This window comes from Ctenopharyngodon idella, chromosome 2, assembly GCF_019924925.1.
Source record: "Ctenopharyngodon idella isolate HZGC_01 chromosome 2, HZGC01, whole genome shotgun sequence".
NCBI classification, from domain to species: Eukaryota; Metazoa; Chordata; class Actinopteri; order Cypriniformes; family Xenocyprididae; genus Ctenopharyngodon; species Ctenopharyngodon idella.
The window spans coordinates 37,461,352-37,477,954 of NC_067221.1; the positions used below are offsets into that span (position 1 = coordinate 37,461,352).

General features: G+C 41.5%; 2 protein-coding genes and 1 long non-coding RNA gene across 7 annotated transcripts in view; all 3 read left to right on the plus strand.

Annotated features, from left to right (window-relative positions):
- Positions 1-16,603, plus strand: part of LOC127500847 (CD48 antigen-like) — a 103,281-nt gene that overhangs the window by 34,075 nt on the left and 52,603 nt on the right. The gene's annotated exons all lie outside the window — the stretch shown is intronic.
- LOC127500653 (uncharacterized) overlaps positions 1-16,603 on the plus strand; it is a 105,427-nt gene that overhangs the window by 13,110 nt on the left and 75,714 nt on the right. The window lies entirely within an intron of this gene.
- Positions 1,148-5,043, plus strand: LOC127500983 (uncharacterized). The gene is made up of 3 exons (XR_007926489.1): positions 1,148-1,198; positions 1,275-1,347; positions 4,908-5,043. It is a non-coding gene; the product is annotated as an uncharacterized LOC127500983 (long non-coding RNA).

Sequence of the window (16,603 nt, forward strand, 5' to 3'; positions counted from 1 at the left end):
ATGCATAATTGTGACTGTAAAATATGTATTAAATGGTTATAGGTATGGGAGTGACATATTTTGGTATTTGGGTTAGTTGATGTCTATACTGAATAGACGTGATTTTCTCAGCTTTTTGTTCAAAATGTTTTTTTGTTTTGTTTTGTTTTGTTTTGTGTTTAAATGAAACCCATGAAAGTTTTACAAAAACGATCAAAAATGCTGGCACTGGTTGGCTTTTTTTTTTTTTTTTTTTTCTTAATGGCAGGGAAAGAGTTAAGTGAGAGCACTGCGAGTCGCTGTTGTAACGTTACAATCATGTTGCATTGTGGTCTGTGGAGCTGCCTGAAGTCTCGCTCCCTCTGTCAAAATCAAGGGGCCGAGTGTCTGTCTAAATAAACTGCCCTCATCCACTTGACGAAGTTGAACGCACTTCAAAATGGCGGTGGGGATTCCTCTAAGGGGAAGTGCTTAGGGAAGTCCACGAGTGTGTGTCTAAAAGTGGAGTTTAACGTGGAGTTAAACGCAGCCCAAGAAGTGAAGCAGGAAACCTACCCACTAGTCTTTGCTGATCACCTACATAAAAGTTTGACTAAAATAAATGCAATGAAAATAAAGGTTTTTTTGGCACAAGTGTGATTTCGTTGTTTGCAGTTGTAAAGCGCACAAGATGCACTAGTTACATTGAGACTTTTATGAACAGGGGTTACATAATATAAAAGACGCATCCAATATAATCAGGTCATGTGTATTTTCCTATTAAATGTAGCTGGCATTTATTGCTCAATTTAGAAATTTAAAATATGACAGAATATGCATTTAAATTAACAATAAATGTTTAGTTCATTTAAAGTTCATTTATAATCTAACATTTTTTCCACTGAATACTTACGAGATATCAGACCTATGAAGTGATAAGAAGACAAGAGCTTGGATCTGTATTTTAAAGAAATTTAAAGATGTACTCTTAAATATGAACTTAGATATGGTTAGTCACACTTGCTCTCACAACTAGGGGCTAGTTCCTGGTAGAAGATGTGGTTGCAGAACACAACTTGTTCTTCCTCTCTTTTCTCAGCAGGTTCTTGACACGGTTGGTAGAAATTCTAGTAGTTATTCGAGTAATTATAACAGATAATATAGATGATATAAATAGGCTCATTAATAGAAAAGACTGTATACATATGTGTATAGTTGATTGTATGTCATAAATTCCAAGGTGAGTGACACTGCCTGGACAGATTTAATAAGGTGATATAAAACACTCAGTTTTCTCTAATATGTAACCACAGCAGGACAGGCAGTTTATTACAATGGCTTTTGGTCATCTGCTCATGATCTTCAAGGCTGTGCTGATCTTCAACACAGGTACGGAAATCGTTCTCTTTACATTACTGCATAAATGGACAGAGAATATACAATAATTAATGAATCTTTTGGTGGAAAGATTATTTATTTGAAATGTTAATAGTATGTAAAATAGTATTATATGTAGCTTTACAGTATTAAATAGTATTATATGTAGCTTTACAGTGAAAACAGTATAATAAAAATAATGCAACAAAGTTTGTTTTGGCTGTACAGCAGCTCTAGAAGAAAATATTGTCATTGTCCAGCTGAAGTAAGTTCAGTGTTGAATCATTTCTTTTGTAAAAATCATTAGTTATTTAGTTAATTTATCTATACAGCAGCTTTGGAGAAAACAGTGATGTTATCATCCTGCTCTGTTCAGTTCTCATACAACAGTGTCATTGCAGGCAGATCAGTAATATTGTTGAATATTAAAGGATTAGTTCACTTTAAAATTAAAATTACCCCATGATTTGCTCACCCTCAAGCCATCCTAGGTTTCCGCCAGACCACCTTCCATATTCAACTGACATCACATCAGTTAGGCTTGTTTCATAAGTTGGTGTAGGACGTAGCGTAAGCGTTTTGAAACGAGAGGACTTAGGAGCATCAGGGTGATTATTAATATAACTCCGATTGTATTCATCTGAAAGAAGTCACAAACACCTAGGATGGCTTGAGGGTGAGTAAATCATAGGATAATTTTCATTTCAAAGTGAACTAATCCTTTATGTGAATCCGACTAAGCAAGCCAGTGGAGACAGAGGAGAAAAAAGAAATTATAGAAAATAGAATGTACTATGCCACTAGTATGTACTAGTACAGTACTATGCCAAAGACTATAGATATAGAAAGACGATTCACTCCTATTAGTTATGAATGGGAGAAACTGCAACGCGCAATATGGCGGAATAGGTCCCGCCTTCTAAGTAAAAGAGCCAATCGTTGATTGATAAGTCATTGTGTCACTGCAATGTTAGAAGCTCCGGTTCCCATAGAAACCTGAGACTCACGCTTAGAACTACACATGCGCATTGGCTCATCTAGCCTGAAAAAAAAGTTTTTTTAATGCTATTTGAGCATAAGAAACAACATTTATGGGACAGTTCATATCAGATTTTGTTGCTGATTTGAAATATGTTAATTAATTCTGAGTTCGCCAAGATGTTTTTGAGATTTCAGGATTCCCTAATTCAAATAGACAGGATTGGCCTGAAATAGCTGCCTGGAGGCATTACAAATATGGCCGCTGAGTAAACACTTTCAATGAAAGGGACTTTGACTATGCTTGCTACTTTCCCCTAGTTTTAAATAAAAACCATCTTGTAAAAGGGGTTGTGAACAAAATGTGGAAATATGTTTTTTGGTATTAAAATATGTGGTTTTATGTGGTTAAACTAGCTACTTTTCATGTGTGGAAATTTGTTAGTTTCTCTATCATATCTAATAGTTTACAAAACAAAAAATTGCATTTGTGCCTCTAATGCTTTTAAAAAATTGTAACAGAACACAAAAGTGTAGTGTATTTGTGGAATTATAGAAAAAACAAAGAACATTTACCTTTATCTTTATCTTTTGCATTATGCTCTCTGTTTTTAGCATCCGTGTGCAAAGCCGAAAATGCTGTCTCTGTGCAGACAGGAAGCTCTATTCAACTGGACATACAGATTGATAAACTACTACAGTTTCAAACACTGGTCTGGATGAGTGATAAATCAAAAAATATTGTGACATTCATAAACAAGGAGACAAAGATTCTTAAGGACAATGTGGTTTTCAATCAAACAACCTTCTCTCTAACACTGAAGAACATGCAGAAGACAGACAGTGGACTCTACACTGCAAAAATATTTGTACCTAATAAAGAAGTTGCTAAATACAGAGTATCTGTTATAGGTGAGTCTGAGTTGCAATTTAGACCATATTAAAAACCAAAATCAAGCCAAATCTCATTATAACGAATCTTTTCACATCAGTTCTTGGATATAAAACAGCCAAGAAAGTGTGAGTGTTTGGTCTGTTAGTAACAAGGGAACAAACATGCACTGAAAAGACTATGTTGTTCCCTTTTGAAGGAACTCATGCTGCATTGGTAATGACACTTTGGGGAACGCCCTCAGCGTAGCACGTCTGAAGCATGAATGAAACTATTCCAATCCTGATTGCCATTGTGTCATTATGTAACATGTGACGGCATACACGGAAGCTACAAAGAGATGCCGGCACACAACAGAGTTAGCTTTTTGCTCTTCCGCAAGCGCTCTGTGTCAAACTGTCAGTCCTATTTGGTGTTGTTTAAATAAGCTCATTTTAAAGTGCGTGTCTTCCTGCCTGCACCCGCACTCTGTCTCGTGTCTGTCGAGGCGGTGCGGTGCGGCATCTGATGCCGTGGGGATCACAAAGGAGCTTAAAACCCGCTTCGGCGCTTTCTCAGCCCTCATCGGCAGCTCCTATGCTCCCGTTCCCGATGCAGAAGCCCGCTCTACAGCTTCTTCCGCCTGGTGTGGGAGCCTGATGAGTTGTCTGCATCTGAGGATGTGCATGTGCTCAGTGTTGACCTGGGGGAAACCTCACCTATGAAATTACGGGAGGTGACACCCGCGATCTGTGTATAATACTGTTTGGGTGTGGGGCATGCACAGTCAGCTCTTGAGGGGGCTGGCTGTGTTCATTCAGAAATATCTTGATGCGTACACCTGTGCGCTGTTGGGTGTTTCAGTCTCGCGCCTGTTGACTTTTCTTCTTGAGGAAAAAAAATCTTATGTAAAATGAGCAACTCAAATCTCATGTTGTCGAGGCAACATGTAGATTATGAGTGTGTAACAAATAAATAAATACTAATATAGTATATTCAGCCTGTCTGGTGTTTATGGCTGCATTTAATTCTGATGAATTAAAATGTTGTATTAGCATCTGACTTGAGCCACACCGAAACATGCATTTAGGACTTAGGACGAGAGCACTCGTGCACCCGGCGGAGAGGGAAGGTGCAGATTATAAAATCCTCACCTCCTCATGTCTGGGAGCGACTTCCTTCATCACAAAAGACTCTGTTGTGTGCCGGCGTCTCTTTGTAGCTTCTGTGTGTGCCGTCACATATTACGTCAGGACACAACACCAATCAGGATTGGAATAGTTTCATTAATGCTTCAGATGCACTATGCTGAGGGCGTTCCCCAAAGTGTCGTTACCGACGCAGTGTCTCGTTTCCTTCTCAGGGAACAAGGGTTACAGTCGTAACCCGAGACGTTTTATCAAGTAGCCTAGATCTATATTATGTGCTATCAACTTACGATGGTGAAAACAAAAGTTGGAAGGAGAATAAATGGTATGTGCTTCTGGAACTGTTTAAATATGACTGATTGAATGAAATTTTAACTTCTAAATAATCTCGTACTGTTTCAGTATTTTCTGTAGTATGTAGAAAATGCACATTTTACCTTTACAGACCCTAACAGGGCAAATTGTACAGTTATACCTTTAAATTAGCTACACAAAAAAGTGTGTAAAAAAGATTGTAAAGGTCTGTTATATATGATGCATCCTCATGCAGCAGTTTTCTTAAATATATGTTTCAGATCCAGTGGATTCTCCTGTTCTGAGCTGGAACGTCACCATGATCAGTGTTAACTCCTGTATTGTGAACGTCACATGTAGTGGTCATGACCACACAATCAGCAATAGCTACCAAAGCAACAACTGTAGTCAGGAGGCAGTGACATCAACTGAAATGCAGCCTCTAACTGTGTATTGTAAAGAGGACATAGTTATTTGTAACTACAGCAACCCAGTCAGCTGGAAGAATGATACCATACAGATTAAACAACTCTGTACAACTTATGAAAGTAAATAACTGATCCATCAACCACAAGCAAAGCCTATAAATACATTTTAAGATGATTTCTAGTCTCTTATAATTATGTTAATGTGATGTCTTTAGTTTCAGGTAAAAGTCCTGAAGAAAACAACAGCTCTTTTCCTCTACTTTGGCTCATGGTCGCTGTTATTAGTGTTTCATTGATGATTTTAGTTGTAACTGTTGTACTATACTGCTCTTGCAAGAACCATAACAAAGGTATGTCTGTCTTATCTCAAATGTTGTATCAAATTAACAAAAGGCAATGCTTTATTTTTAAGCCTGTACCCTCAGAATAACAGATTGTTTTGGAATTCAAGGTGTTAGTCATGTGACATGTGATATGATGTACCAGTTAGAGTTGAATTACATTTTTTCTTGCACATACAGTACACACATGAATCACTGAATACAAAAATGGTGAAGTAGTCATATTCAAGTATACTACTGAATACCCAAACTTGTACATATATGAAAAGGTTATACATATCAGTGTCAAATGCATAACAATACACCTACATGACAAGTTTTATTTAAACCATAAGGTGCCTGATAGTGAGGAAAGCAAAGATCACACATACAAATAGTCATACCTACACTTTCTGTGGTGACAGTAATGGTCAGTTGATTCTTTAAAATGATACTATTTTAAATCTCTTAGGTGCCCAAGAAGAGAATGATCATACAATCTATGCACAAGTTCAGGTAAGCTTTAAAATACTTTATATTTTACATTTCCAAAATACTTTATATGAATTATATTTGTGCAGCCATTACAGATCTTAATGGTAACACTTTAGAATAATGGTCAAATGAACACTTATGCTATTAATAAATATAGAAACAAGATTAACTAATCAGTAAGTATAGCTGAACTGTTAATGTAGTACTACTTTTTTCCTCTGCATTTCTTTCTGAATAGTTACCTAATGACAGACCATTATCCTAAATTGTTGCCCTCTTAATTCAATAATGAATCTTCATGTGAGTCATGTGATGGACATTTTGGAGGTGGTGTGGTCAGTAGCTCAGGGGTGGTTTGAGCCCTAGAGGATATGAGTCACCAACATACTATAATTGTACCTGTAATAAGTGTATTGAAAAACAATTCTGATAAAAGCTTTTACTAAATAGCTACTAATATTTACATACATCAAATTATTCATTTGTTGGCAGTTCAATGCTGTCACACACTGTGCGTAATTAATCAATGACTGTTTCCGAACATAAAATGATATATGTGCTTACTGAGCATTTAATTTCAAAAGCATGGGACTTAATGGGTAGCTGGCCCCTCTAACAGCCTCTTGTCTTCTAGAAAGGTTCCTAAAATCTGACCCTGAGGGGGCACTGCCTTGCAGATTTTAGCTCAAACCCTGATCAAACTCACCTACCTGTAATTTTCTTGTAACTCTGATTAACATGCTCAGATGCCTTTGATTAGGGTTGGAGTTAAACCCTGCAGAACAGATTTGAGGAACACTGCCCAAGATGTTGAAACATGGCTGCGTGGATCATACACAAGAGCATCAGTCAGCTTTCCAATTCATCCTAAAAGTAGTTCAGGTCTAGGTGTCAGGTCTATACTGTATGCCTTATGATTAAGATTTGTCTTCAAAGGATTAAAGGGGCCGAGCCGAAATAAAAGTGGGTGTCTACTTCACACACTATTAACTATAGAGTGTAAATGTAAATATGCATGCAAATATAAAGTAGTATAGAATGATTTGTATGACTGTTTGATTGGATGGTTCTACAGCTAAAGAATGAAGTAAAAAGACCCCTGGAGATGTTGGAGAAAACAGCGAATCCTCAAACTGTCTATGGGTTTACAGGAGAAATGCCTGATCCTGAGGTGAGAAATAGAAGAAGACATGTACATCCATCCATCCATCCATACAGTCTGTATATAATATTTTAATTTAGGTCAGCATTTTCTAGTTAAAAATAGGAAATAAGTTAACTGTAAATAGATCTTAAGACTGAATGTTTTTCTAATTTCAATTTAAGGATTTTCTGGTTTTGTTCATTGCAGTGTTGCTATAGCTTGACAATACTATATATTATATATTAACAGATATCGGCACAGATGCAAACAAACAATCCTGTCTGCACTACCTACAGCACAATAGGACAACACAAAAAAACATCATTTGCCACTGAAGACCATACAGTTTATTCAAAAGTGTGTAAATCCCCACGTGGCAGACCACATGAGCATTAAAGAGGTCATGAACTGAGAAATCAAATTTTCCTTGAGCATTTGATAAATAAGAGGTCATTATAAGAATATCCTGTGAGTTTCAGAACTTCCTTGTTAGTCCAAAAAATTTTAATGTTACCAAGCCGAGTGAACAACTCCTGGAATGTGCCTATTTATGATGTCAAGTCAAGTCAAGTCACCTTTATTTATATAGCGCTTTTTACAATGTAGATTGTGTCAAAGCAGCTTTACATTGATAACTGGTACATTATTTGGCTGCACAGCAGCTCTTAAAAGAATAGTGTCAATGCAGGCAGATCAAAGCACTGTTGAATATCGAATGTCAAGTCAAATGTCAAGTGTAATAGGTAGGTGAAAGACCACCTCTGTAGAAGAAAGCAACACCTACTTCACTGCAAGTTTGGCCCTGCCCACTGGTATTAGTGAGATGAGGAAGAGATAAGAGCACAGGATCACTCACTGGACTAAAATAACACCTTCCAAAGGATTCTAATAATAGGAATGTGGTTATTTTATTTATTTTCAATTTCAACAATATGAATGTCTCAGTTGAGCATTATTTATTTTTTATGCGGTACATTTCACTGTGGATTCTTTGGTAAATCAGGTGCAATTTTGGAGCAGGCTTTGCAAACAGACCTTTACAATATGGACTTGACAGTAATGCGACAACATGATAACCGTATTAATTCTAATGCCTGATCTGTGACCAGTGATTTCTGATGAAGTTGACTTAACAGTTGACTTAACAGACTTAGTGTGCAGAAATCGAGTTGCAATGACGAGATCACTGCATTCATGTGCTCAACATGTCTGTGATCGGCTACATGCTCATCACTGCAACCTTTCATGCCACGATTTAAATATAATCATCACTTTACAAGATTAGTTAACCTTAAGCTGTAATAGTAAAAACATGCTCGAGAGAATTAAACATGTAATACTTAGCTATTTCAAATGCAAAGATGTTAGCCAACCACAGCAATGGGTGTTTACACTGAAGTCTCACAGCAGACATGCCCCTTAAAACAGAGCTTTCAAATATTTGTAAATTCTGACAAATTTTGATGTAAAAATCATACTAACATTATAAGTGCACCCCAGGAAAGATAAAATAATAAAACAATGCAGTTCATGACACCTTTAATACAGTCAGTGCTTGAAGTGGGCCAGTACACACTGATATGTGTGTTCTGGCACTTCTGCTCTTTAAACTTTAGTGTGCCTTCACCTTTTCTTGTGCACTGCCATTTGTCACATGTTGCCAGTAATTTGCTACTCAGAGTCAAGGCATTGTTTCTTCATTGTAGAAATTTCAAATGTGATAATGGTTTGCATATGCCAGCCAGTGCATATGAGAGTACCAGCACTTTTTTATTTTCACTTTAAGCACAGAGTACAGTAGCTTATGTAAAATGAGGCTTAAAATAGTAGACATTGTTTTAGACAGTCCTTTTTTTCAATATATATCTTAAAAGAATATTTCAATATTCAGGACTTTAAGAAAAAATGGTACAAAAGCAGTTTTCAAGATTTTCAAGATGTAGCATTTAGGTAATAATATTTACCCTAAAAGTACTAACATGCACCCTTTAGGGGTAAATAAGGTACAAAGGTATGCCTTTTGAAAGGGTACTGCCGTGACAGCTTTTGTACCATTTTTTTTTTTTTTTTTTTTTATCTGAAAGTGTATAACTGTGATTTAATTTGTAATGATGGGAGCTGTTACTGTCTCAAACAGGACCTTGTTCTCTGCTGAGTTCTGTACTTCATTTGTCTTTGTTATCATGTGTCGTTTGATGATTTTGATCTTTAAGTTACCTTATCTGGAATATCCATGAGTGTTTTAAAAATTAAGTGTACCATTAAATGGTATCCTTAAGATCTGTACTCTGACTTCATGCATATTTTTTTGCATTGATACAGGTAATATTATTAAAGGTAGACTAGGCAACTTTTTGTTATCCTCGTTGAAACTCTCTTTACGTCCTGATAGCAATCAATAATAAAAGTGTTATAAATAAATATATAAAAAAAAATTACATTTATCGTCTTTGGAAGTCTCGGGACCAAAAAATATTCATCCAATTACTGCATTCAGTCCGACCTGGAGCTGTTTACATCCTCAGACTCGGCTTTATGCTTTTCTCTGTCAACACTATCAATGCTGAAATGACTCTGCAAGTAACAGGTAAGAGCTCTATAGAGCTCATTATTATTGTAATATTATGAGGTTTGAGACATGAGGTAATTTAAGGCTGTCTCTTATGATGCTTTGCTGAATCTGCTCTGGTTGTGCATGACCTGCGCGTTCATGTGTTTTGGAGGTGGCGTGGCTTTGGAGATCCTCTGAAGATAGGGTGGTATCTAATGCTTTCAAAGCTAGCTTGCTATTGCAAGCCGCTCCGAAATTGCCTACCCTACCTTTAATTTTATTTATATAATTAATAGAGTATAAATAAAGGTTAGGTGTCATGCCTCTCTCTCTCTCTCTCTTTTGTCTTACCCTGATTCACTATGGTAAGCCTGTTATAAGAGTTTATAAGAGTTCCCATGCCGGGATGGATTTTACAGGAAATTGTGTAGATGCGTCACTCGACCTTGTGTCTTCATATCCGTAAATAGAGAAAAGTTGCTCCAGCTACTTTGATGTGTGTATAGTGTGGGAGTGGCATTGGTTAGTTGTCACAATGAGTGGGAAAGGTTGACATGGAGCAGCTAAATCTTGAACCTCCGGGGAATCACCCATTTAAAAAAAAATAAAACCCTCAGAACAGAGGAGAGTCTGCTTGCAAAAAAAGAGAGAATGCAACAGAGCTCATAATAAAACCAGAATCAACATTGGCTTGGCTTTTACAAGAACTGAGCGATTTGTAAAAGTGGCACGGAGATGGTGTTTTATTAGGGCATTTTCACACCTATGGATCATTTGTTTTGTTCTGAAACAGGGACTAAATTTGTTACAATGTTGCATTTTCTTCTTGGTTCAGTTTGCTTTCACAAGGGTCGGACTACTTTCATATCTCAAGCAAACTGCTCCAGAGTTAATTTGAAAGCGTACTGAGACCACCTCTTCAAGGAGGTCTCAGTACGCTTGTTTGGTCCACTTCTGGTGCGATTGCTGCATTCACACCTGTCCAAACCAACTGCACCAAGGGGGACAACATACTGTAGTGCGATTCAAATGAAATGAGGCAGGTGTGAAAGCACCCTTACTCAACAGGTGAGTAAGGTATTTTATTGAACAAATAAATTGCCATATGTACAGTATCTCACAGAAGTGAGTACACCCTTTACATTTTTGTAAATATTTTATTATATCTTTTCATGTGACAACTCTGATGAGATGACACTTTGCTACAATGTAAAGTAGTGAGTGTACAGCTTTTATAACAGTGTAAATTTGCTGTCCCCTCAAAATAACTCAATACACAGCCATTAATGTCTAAACCGCTGGCCACAAAAGTGAGTACACCCCTAAGTAAAAATGTGTGTAGCGGAAAGTTTGGAAACCTATATAACTTTTTTGTGAAAGAGTGCACTCACACATACTGCTGAGTAGGAAGTGTTTCTTGCTTGAGCCCCAGCTGAGTGTGTAGCGGAAAGTTTGGGGGTTTTTTTAACGCTCATGTTTCCTCTAAACACTGAGCTGAGACTATAGTTCTTCTGATGTGACTCATCTCACTGTAACTTAGCAGAGTTTCCTTTTTTTAGCCTCTTGTAAACTTGTGTTTATATATGCATCCTGATGCCAGTGTCAGAATATGCTGCTAGCTAGAGTGTAAAAAGTATATTTTGCAGCAATAATGAGATAGAGAGATGCTTGTTGAATGAAAAAACAAAATGTGTTTCTACACTTAACCGAATTTCCATTATTTTGTGTTTTTGTTTAATGCTCTATTGTTTTGTTTCTGTTCAAATCAAAGACCTCTGAGGTTGAGGTTGGACTTGGTTTCTTCTTGTACTGTATGTCTGAAACTGAACTTCCATTTCCACTAAGCCAACATGGCAGCAATCATTTTGAGTTGTTTCTTTTTAGGTTTTTAATCTTTTTATTTTTGTGACTACTCATATTACTTATTTTCTCCCTATCTAATATAAAACAGGTTAAAGACATGTTTATTTTCCTGTATAACTGTTGATTAATTATTAATGATTAGTGCACTAGTTATTACTGCATTTATTGGCATGTTATCTATAGGATACCTCTTTATATATATATATATATATATATATATATATATATATATTTATATAAGATTATAAAGTGTATTTGTTTATTCTCAGTTTTTAATGATTAATTTGCAAAAACATTCTGAAAGGAACTTCCCTTTCTGCAATCTGTATCTCAAAACTGATCTCAAAATGGCATCCTGCTCTTACTATCTCTGTCATATCTTTATATAGTAGAAATAAACAGTATGCTAGTGTGCTCTTCTGAAATTCAGCTATGGCTGTTTGTCCACTCAGGTGTTTTCTCTAGCATTGGTTTAGTATGTTGGTTTCAAACATCCAGATCCAAATTATCTTAAAGGGGTCATGCATATAAAAATATCCTGTAAGTTTCAGAACTCAAAACTTCTTCATTAGTCAAAAAAAGCTTTAACTGAAACCAAGCTCAGAAAACAATTTGTTTCGGATTTTGTTACATTATTAAGTCATAGTGCCGTGTATGTCATGTAGTAGAAAATATGAGAGACGCAAGTACAGGATTACTCCAGCAACAAAACCCAGATACCTCAGATACCTCTGAGGATTATAAATCATTTTGAAGTGCCAAGTTGTGGGAAAACACAGTCTTCCTAACATTAAAAAAACGTGAAATATTTTAAACAAAGTTGTGAGTAACTGTGTTTTTTTCCATGTGTCAATATTGCTTTTTCTGATATAGATCGTTTGAACTGAATATATATACTGTAGCGCCGCAGTCAAACTAAACAGTTGTGATAGTTGTGATTTGCTTTCCTTTGCATCAGCATTTATGTGATTAATGTGAGGGTTCCCGGATACAGAAGAAAGCATGTAGAGAATGCTGGTTTTGTTATTGTTTTTATCTAAGCCATTCACTGTAATCCTGAATAAAAGCTTCAGTGAGCGACATCTTCTGTTCCCATTCAGTCGGTCACGTTCGACGTACGACGGACAGACCGTTGAATAGGAATCTCGCTTCTGCTTGAAAGATATCCCAACGTCTCCTGGTCTCTGCTTCGACGAGGAAAAAGTTTCCTACAGCCGGTAATGGTGTGCTTTTGAGCGCTGAATAGCTGTTCTCACAGCTGGTAAGAGCAGCGTCTACAAAGAGAGGAGAGCACAAGACAGGCTGCACACAATCCCTGTCTGTGTTGCCGCGGCCATTCCCCTGTGTGCTTCAGCACTTTTAAAGAGCAAGTCCCTGAAAGAGCTTACACAAGTAGAGCTTGCGTCTTTTTAAAGATGACATTCTACTTGTGTGTTTCTGGATGCGGTCGTTACCTGGCACCGAGGGATGGTCATGATTGCTGCATCACGTGTCTGGGCTTAAAGCACGCTGAGGCAGCATTCGCGGATGAGTCATGTACCCATTGTGGGAAGATGACCATCTCGGAGTTGCTATCGAGACTCCAGTTCCTGCAAAGGTGCAGAGTCCCAGTGCCGCTGCCTCGTTCCAATCCTCAGAGGGTTGCTTTGGGTAGCGGCACTGGTGATCTGAGGATTACAGTGAGCACGCTTCCTTCGGGAAACCAACCCCCTAGGAACCCTCACTCCTCCTGCACTCAAAAGAGCTGCCAGGGGAGCACGATGGGCCATCTCAAACGTGTGCACCATCCGTATCCTTCAGAGCTCCCCCGATGACCGGATGTCGATAGCTGCATCGGAGGGCGAGCCAGATTTTTCTGGAGATGACGAGTCGGCACAGTTGCCTCCTTCGGGAACAGTGACGGTGCCAGATTCGGATCCGGAGATGATGGCTATGCTTTCCCGGGCCACCAACAGGGTCGGGCCTGTGTTGAATCCTCCACCGTGTCCCAAGCCCTCGCGGTTCGACGATTGGTATCTCGGGATGGTGCGTGCTGGTTCTCAGCCACCCACCCCAGTTCCTTTCTTCCCGGAGGTGCATGAAGAACTCACCTGTACGTGGACGGCACCTTTTACTGCCCGGAACCGCTCCGGTGGGTCCTCCTCCCTCACCACCATTGATGGCGGTGCGGCGAAGGGTTATATGCGCATCCCCCCTGTGGAATGGGCCGTTGCTATGCAACTGTGCCCTAACTCCACCTGGCGGGGGGAGCCGTTTCTCCCTTCCCGGGCCTGTAGCACTCATCGGATCTTACCGGCAGGGCTTACCAGGCCTGCGGGGAAGCTGCTTCCGCCTTACACGCTATGGCGTTGTTGCAGGTCCATCAGGCCAAGGTACTGAAGGACCTGCACAAGGGTGGTCACAATCACAAGTTCTCCAGGAACTTCGTTCCACAACGGACCGCACGCTTCATGCAATGGGTCGTGCGATGTCCACTATGGTGGTCCAGGAATGCCATCTCTGGCTGTGTCTGGCCGACATGAGGGATACCGACAAAGTCATGTTCCTTAATTCCCCCGTGTCCCAGACCGGCCTCTTCGGCAACGCAGTCGAGAACTTTGCCCGGCATTTCTCGGCTGTACAGAAGCAGTCTGAGGCCATAAGTCACACCCTGCCGCGCCGGTCAGCTGCTGCTTCCACCCATCCGCCACCAGCAGCACCTCAGCCTGCTCGTCGCCGAGGGCGCCACCCTGCAGCTGCCCCCGCTCCCGTACCGCAGCAGCAGCCTCCATCCAAGGGGTGCCATGGAGCCAGTCGCAAGCGGGGTGCCCAGCCCCCGCCAAGAAGGGTGGTAAAGCCAAGAGCAAGAGGCCCGAGGACGGGTGACCCGGAGATAGATGGGACTGCTCTTCAGGAGATGGTGACTGCACCACTCCTTTCCCCGGAGGAGGGCCGGGTGGTAAATCCTTTGTTTCATTTTTGTCTCTGTTCCGCCGAATTTTCAAAAAAAAGAGCAGTTTCCTTCATCTCTGGGTCCGGAGAGGGCTCGGAGAGTAGTGGGAGGGCAAGAACCTCTCCACTCTCATCCCCCTCTTCTGTTGCCAGCGGGCAGCAGAGCATGGTTTGAGAAGGCAACCAAAGCCTCTCCTGCACCCTCTGTCCATCTGTGGAACCTGGTAAGTGTTGCACAGCACACTCAGACCCCGCTTCGGGCCGCCTCGCAAAGAGAGCCCCCCGAGCCGCATCCCTACGTTCCACCTCGCTGCCCCACTGCGGGTACACCTACGGTCCCTTTGATCCTGCTTGTACGGTCTCTGCGAGCCTGGCTAGCTCTCCCCAGTCCGTCTCGCTGGCTCATTCAGACCATCAGGCTCGGCTATGCGATTCAGTTCGCCCAGCGTCCCCCCAAGTTCAGGGGCATCCACTTCACTGCAGTGAAAGCTGTCGATTCCCTTGTCTTGTGTGCGGAGATCGCGGTCCTACTGGCGAGGGGCGCGATAGAGCCGGTCCCTCCAGCCGATATGAGGTCAGGATTCTACAGTCCCTATTTCATTGTACCCAAGAAAAGCGATGGGTTACGACCAATCTTGGACCTGCAAGTTTTGAATCGGAGCCTCCACAAGCTACTGTTCAAATGCTCACGCAGAAACGCATTTTTGAGTGCATCCGGCCCCAAGATTGGTTTGCAGCGATCGACCTGAAGGACGCGTACTTTCATGTCTCGATTCTCCCTCGACACAGGCCTGTGCTTTGCGTTCGAGGGTCAAGCATATCAGTACAAGGTCCTACCCTTTGGGCTGGCCCTGTCTCCCTGCGTCTTCACGAAAGTCATGGAGGGAGCCCTTGTTCCCATGAGAGAACAGGGTGTTCGCATCCTCAACTATATCAACGACTGGCTCATTCTAGCTCAGTCTCGGGATCAGTTGTGCGAACACAGGGACCTGGTGCTCAGTCGCCTCAGCCAGTTGGGCCTTTAGGTCAACTGGGAAAAGAGCAAACTCTTCCCTGTGCAGAAGATCCCTTTTCTCGGTATGGAGTCGAACAGACAGCACGCCTCACAGATGAACGTGCTCAGTCTGTGTTGAACTGCTCGAACATGTTCAAAGGCAGGACAGCGGTCCCACTGAAACTCTTTCAGAGGCTCCTGGGGCATATGGCAGCTGCAGCGGCAGTAACCCCGCTCGGTTTGCTTCATATGAGACCGCTTGAGCACTGGCTTCACGGCCGAGTCCCGAGATGGGCGTGGCAACACAGCACGTTCCGAGTGGCAATCACTCCGGAATGCCGCCAAGCCTTCAGCCCGTGGTCGGACCCCTTGTTTCTTCGGGCAGGAGTGCCCCTAGAGCAGGTGTCCCGGCATGCTGTGGTGTTCACAGATGCTTCGTACAACGGGCATGCAGTATCAGGTGTATGGACGGGATCCCAGCTGCATTGGCACATCAACTGCCTCGAGTTGCTAGCAGTATGCCTTGCCCTGATCCGCCTGAAAGGGCCGTTACGGGGCAAGCATGTGCTGGTCCGCATGGACAACACTGCGACCGTTGCGTACATCAACCATCAAGGTGGTTTACACTCCCGTCGCATGTCGCAACTCGCCCGCCATCTCCTCCTTTGGACTCATAAGCATCTGAGGTCGCTTCGCACCATTTATGTTCCTGGTGTGCTAAACCGTGTGGCCGATGAGCTCTCACGAGCTGCACTGCTGGGAGAGTGGCGACTCCACCCCCAGGTGGTGCACCTGATTTGTAGAGAGTTCGAGGAGGCTCAGGTAGACCTGTTTGCCTCACCAGAAACCTCTCACTGCCGGTTGTTTTACTCCCTGTCCGAGAACCCCCTAGTTAGTGCTAGTTGCGCCCTATTGGCCCAACCGGACCTGGTTCCCGGAACTCTCTCTCCTCGCGACAGCCCCTCCCTGGCGCATCCCTCTGAGGAAGGACCTTCTTTCTCAGAGACGGTGCACCCTTTGGCACCCGCGTCCAGAACTGTGGAAACTCCATGTCTGGTCCCTGGACGGGACGCGGAGGTTCTAGGTGACTTACCCCCCTTGGTACATGACACCATCACTTCGGCACGTGCACCATCTACAAGACGTACTTACGCCTTGAAGTGGAACCTATTCGTCGAGTAGTGCTGAAGATGTTCGATCAGAGTCGTGCTTTCCTTCATGCAGCAAGGGTTGGAGTGTAGGCTGTCTCCC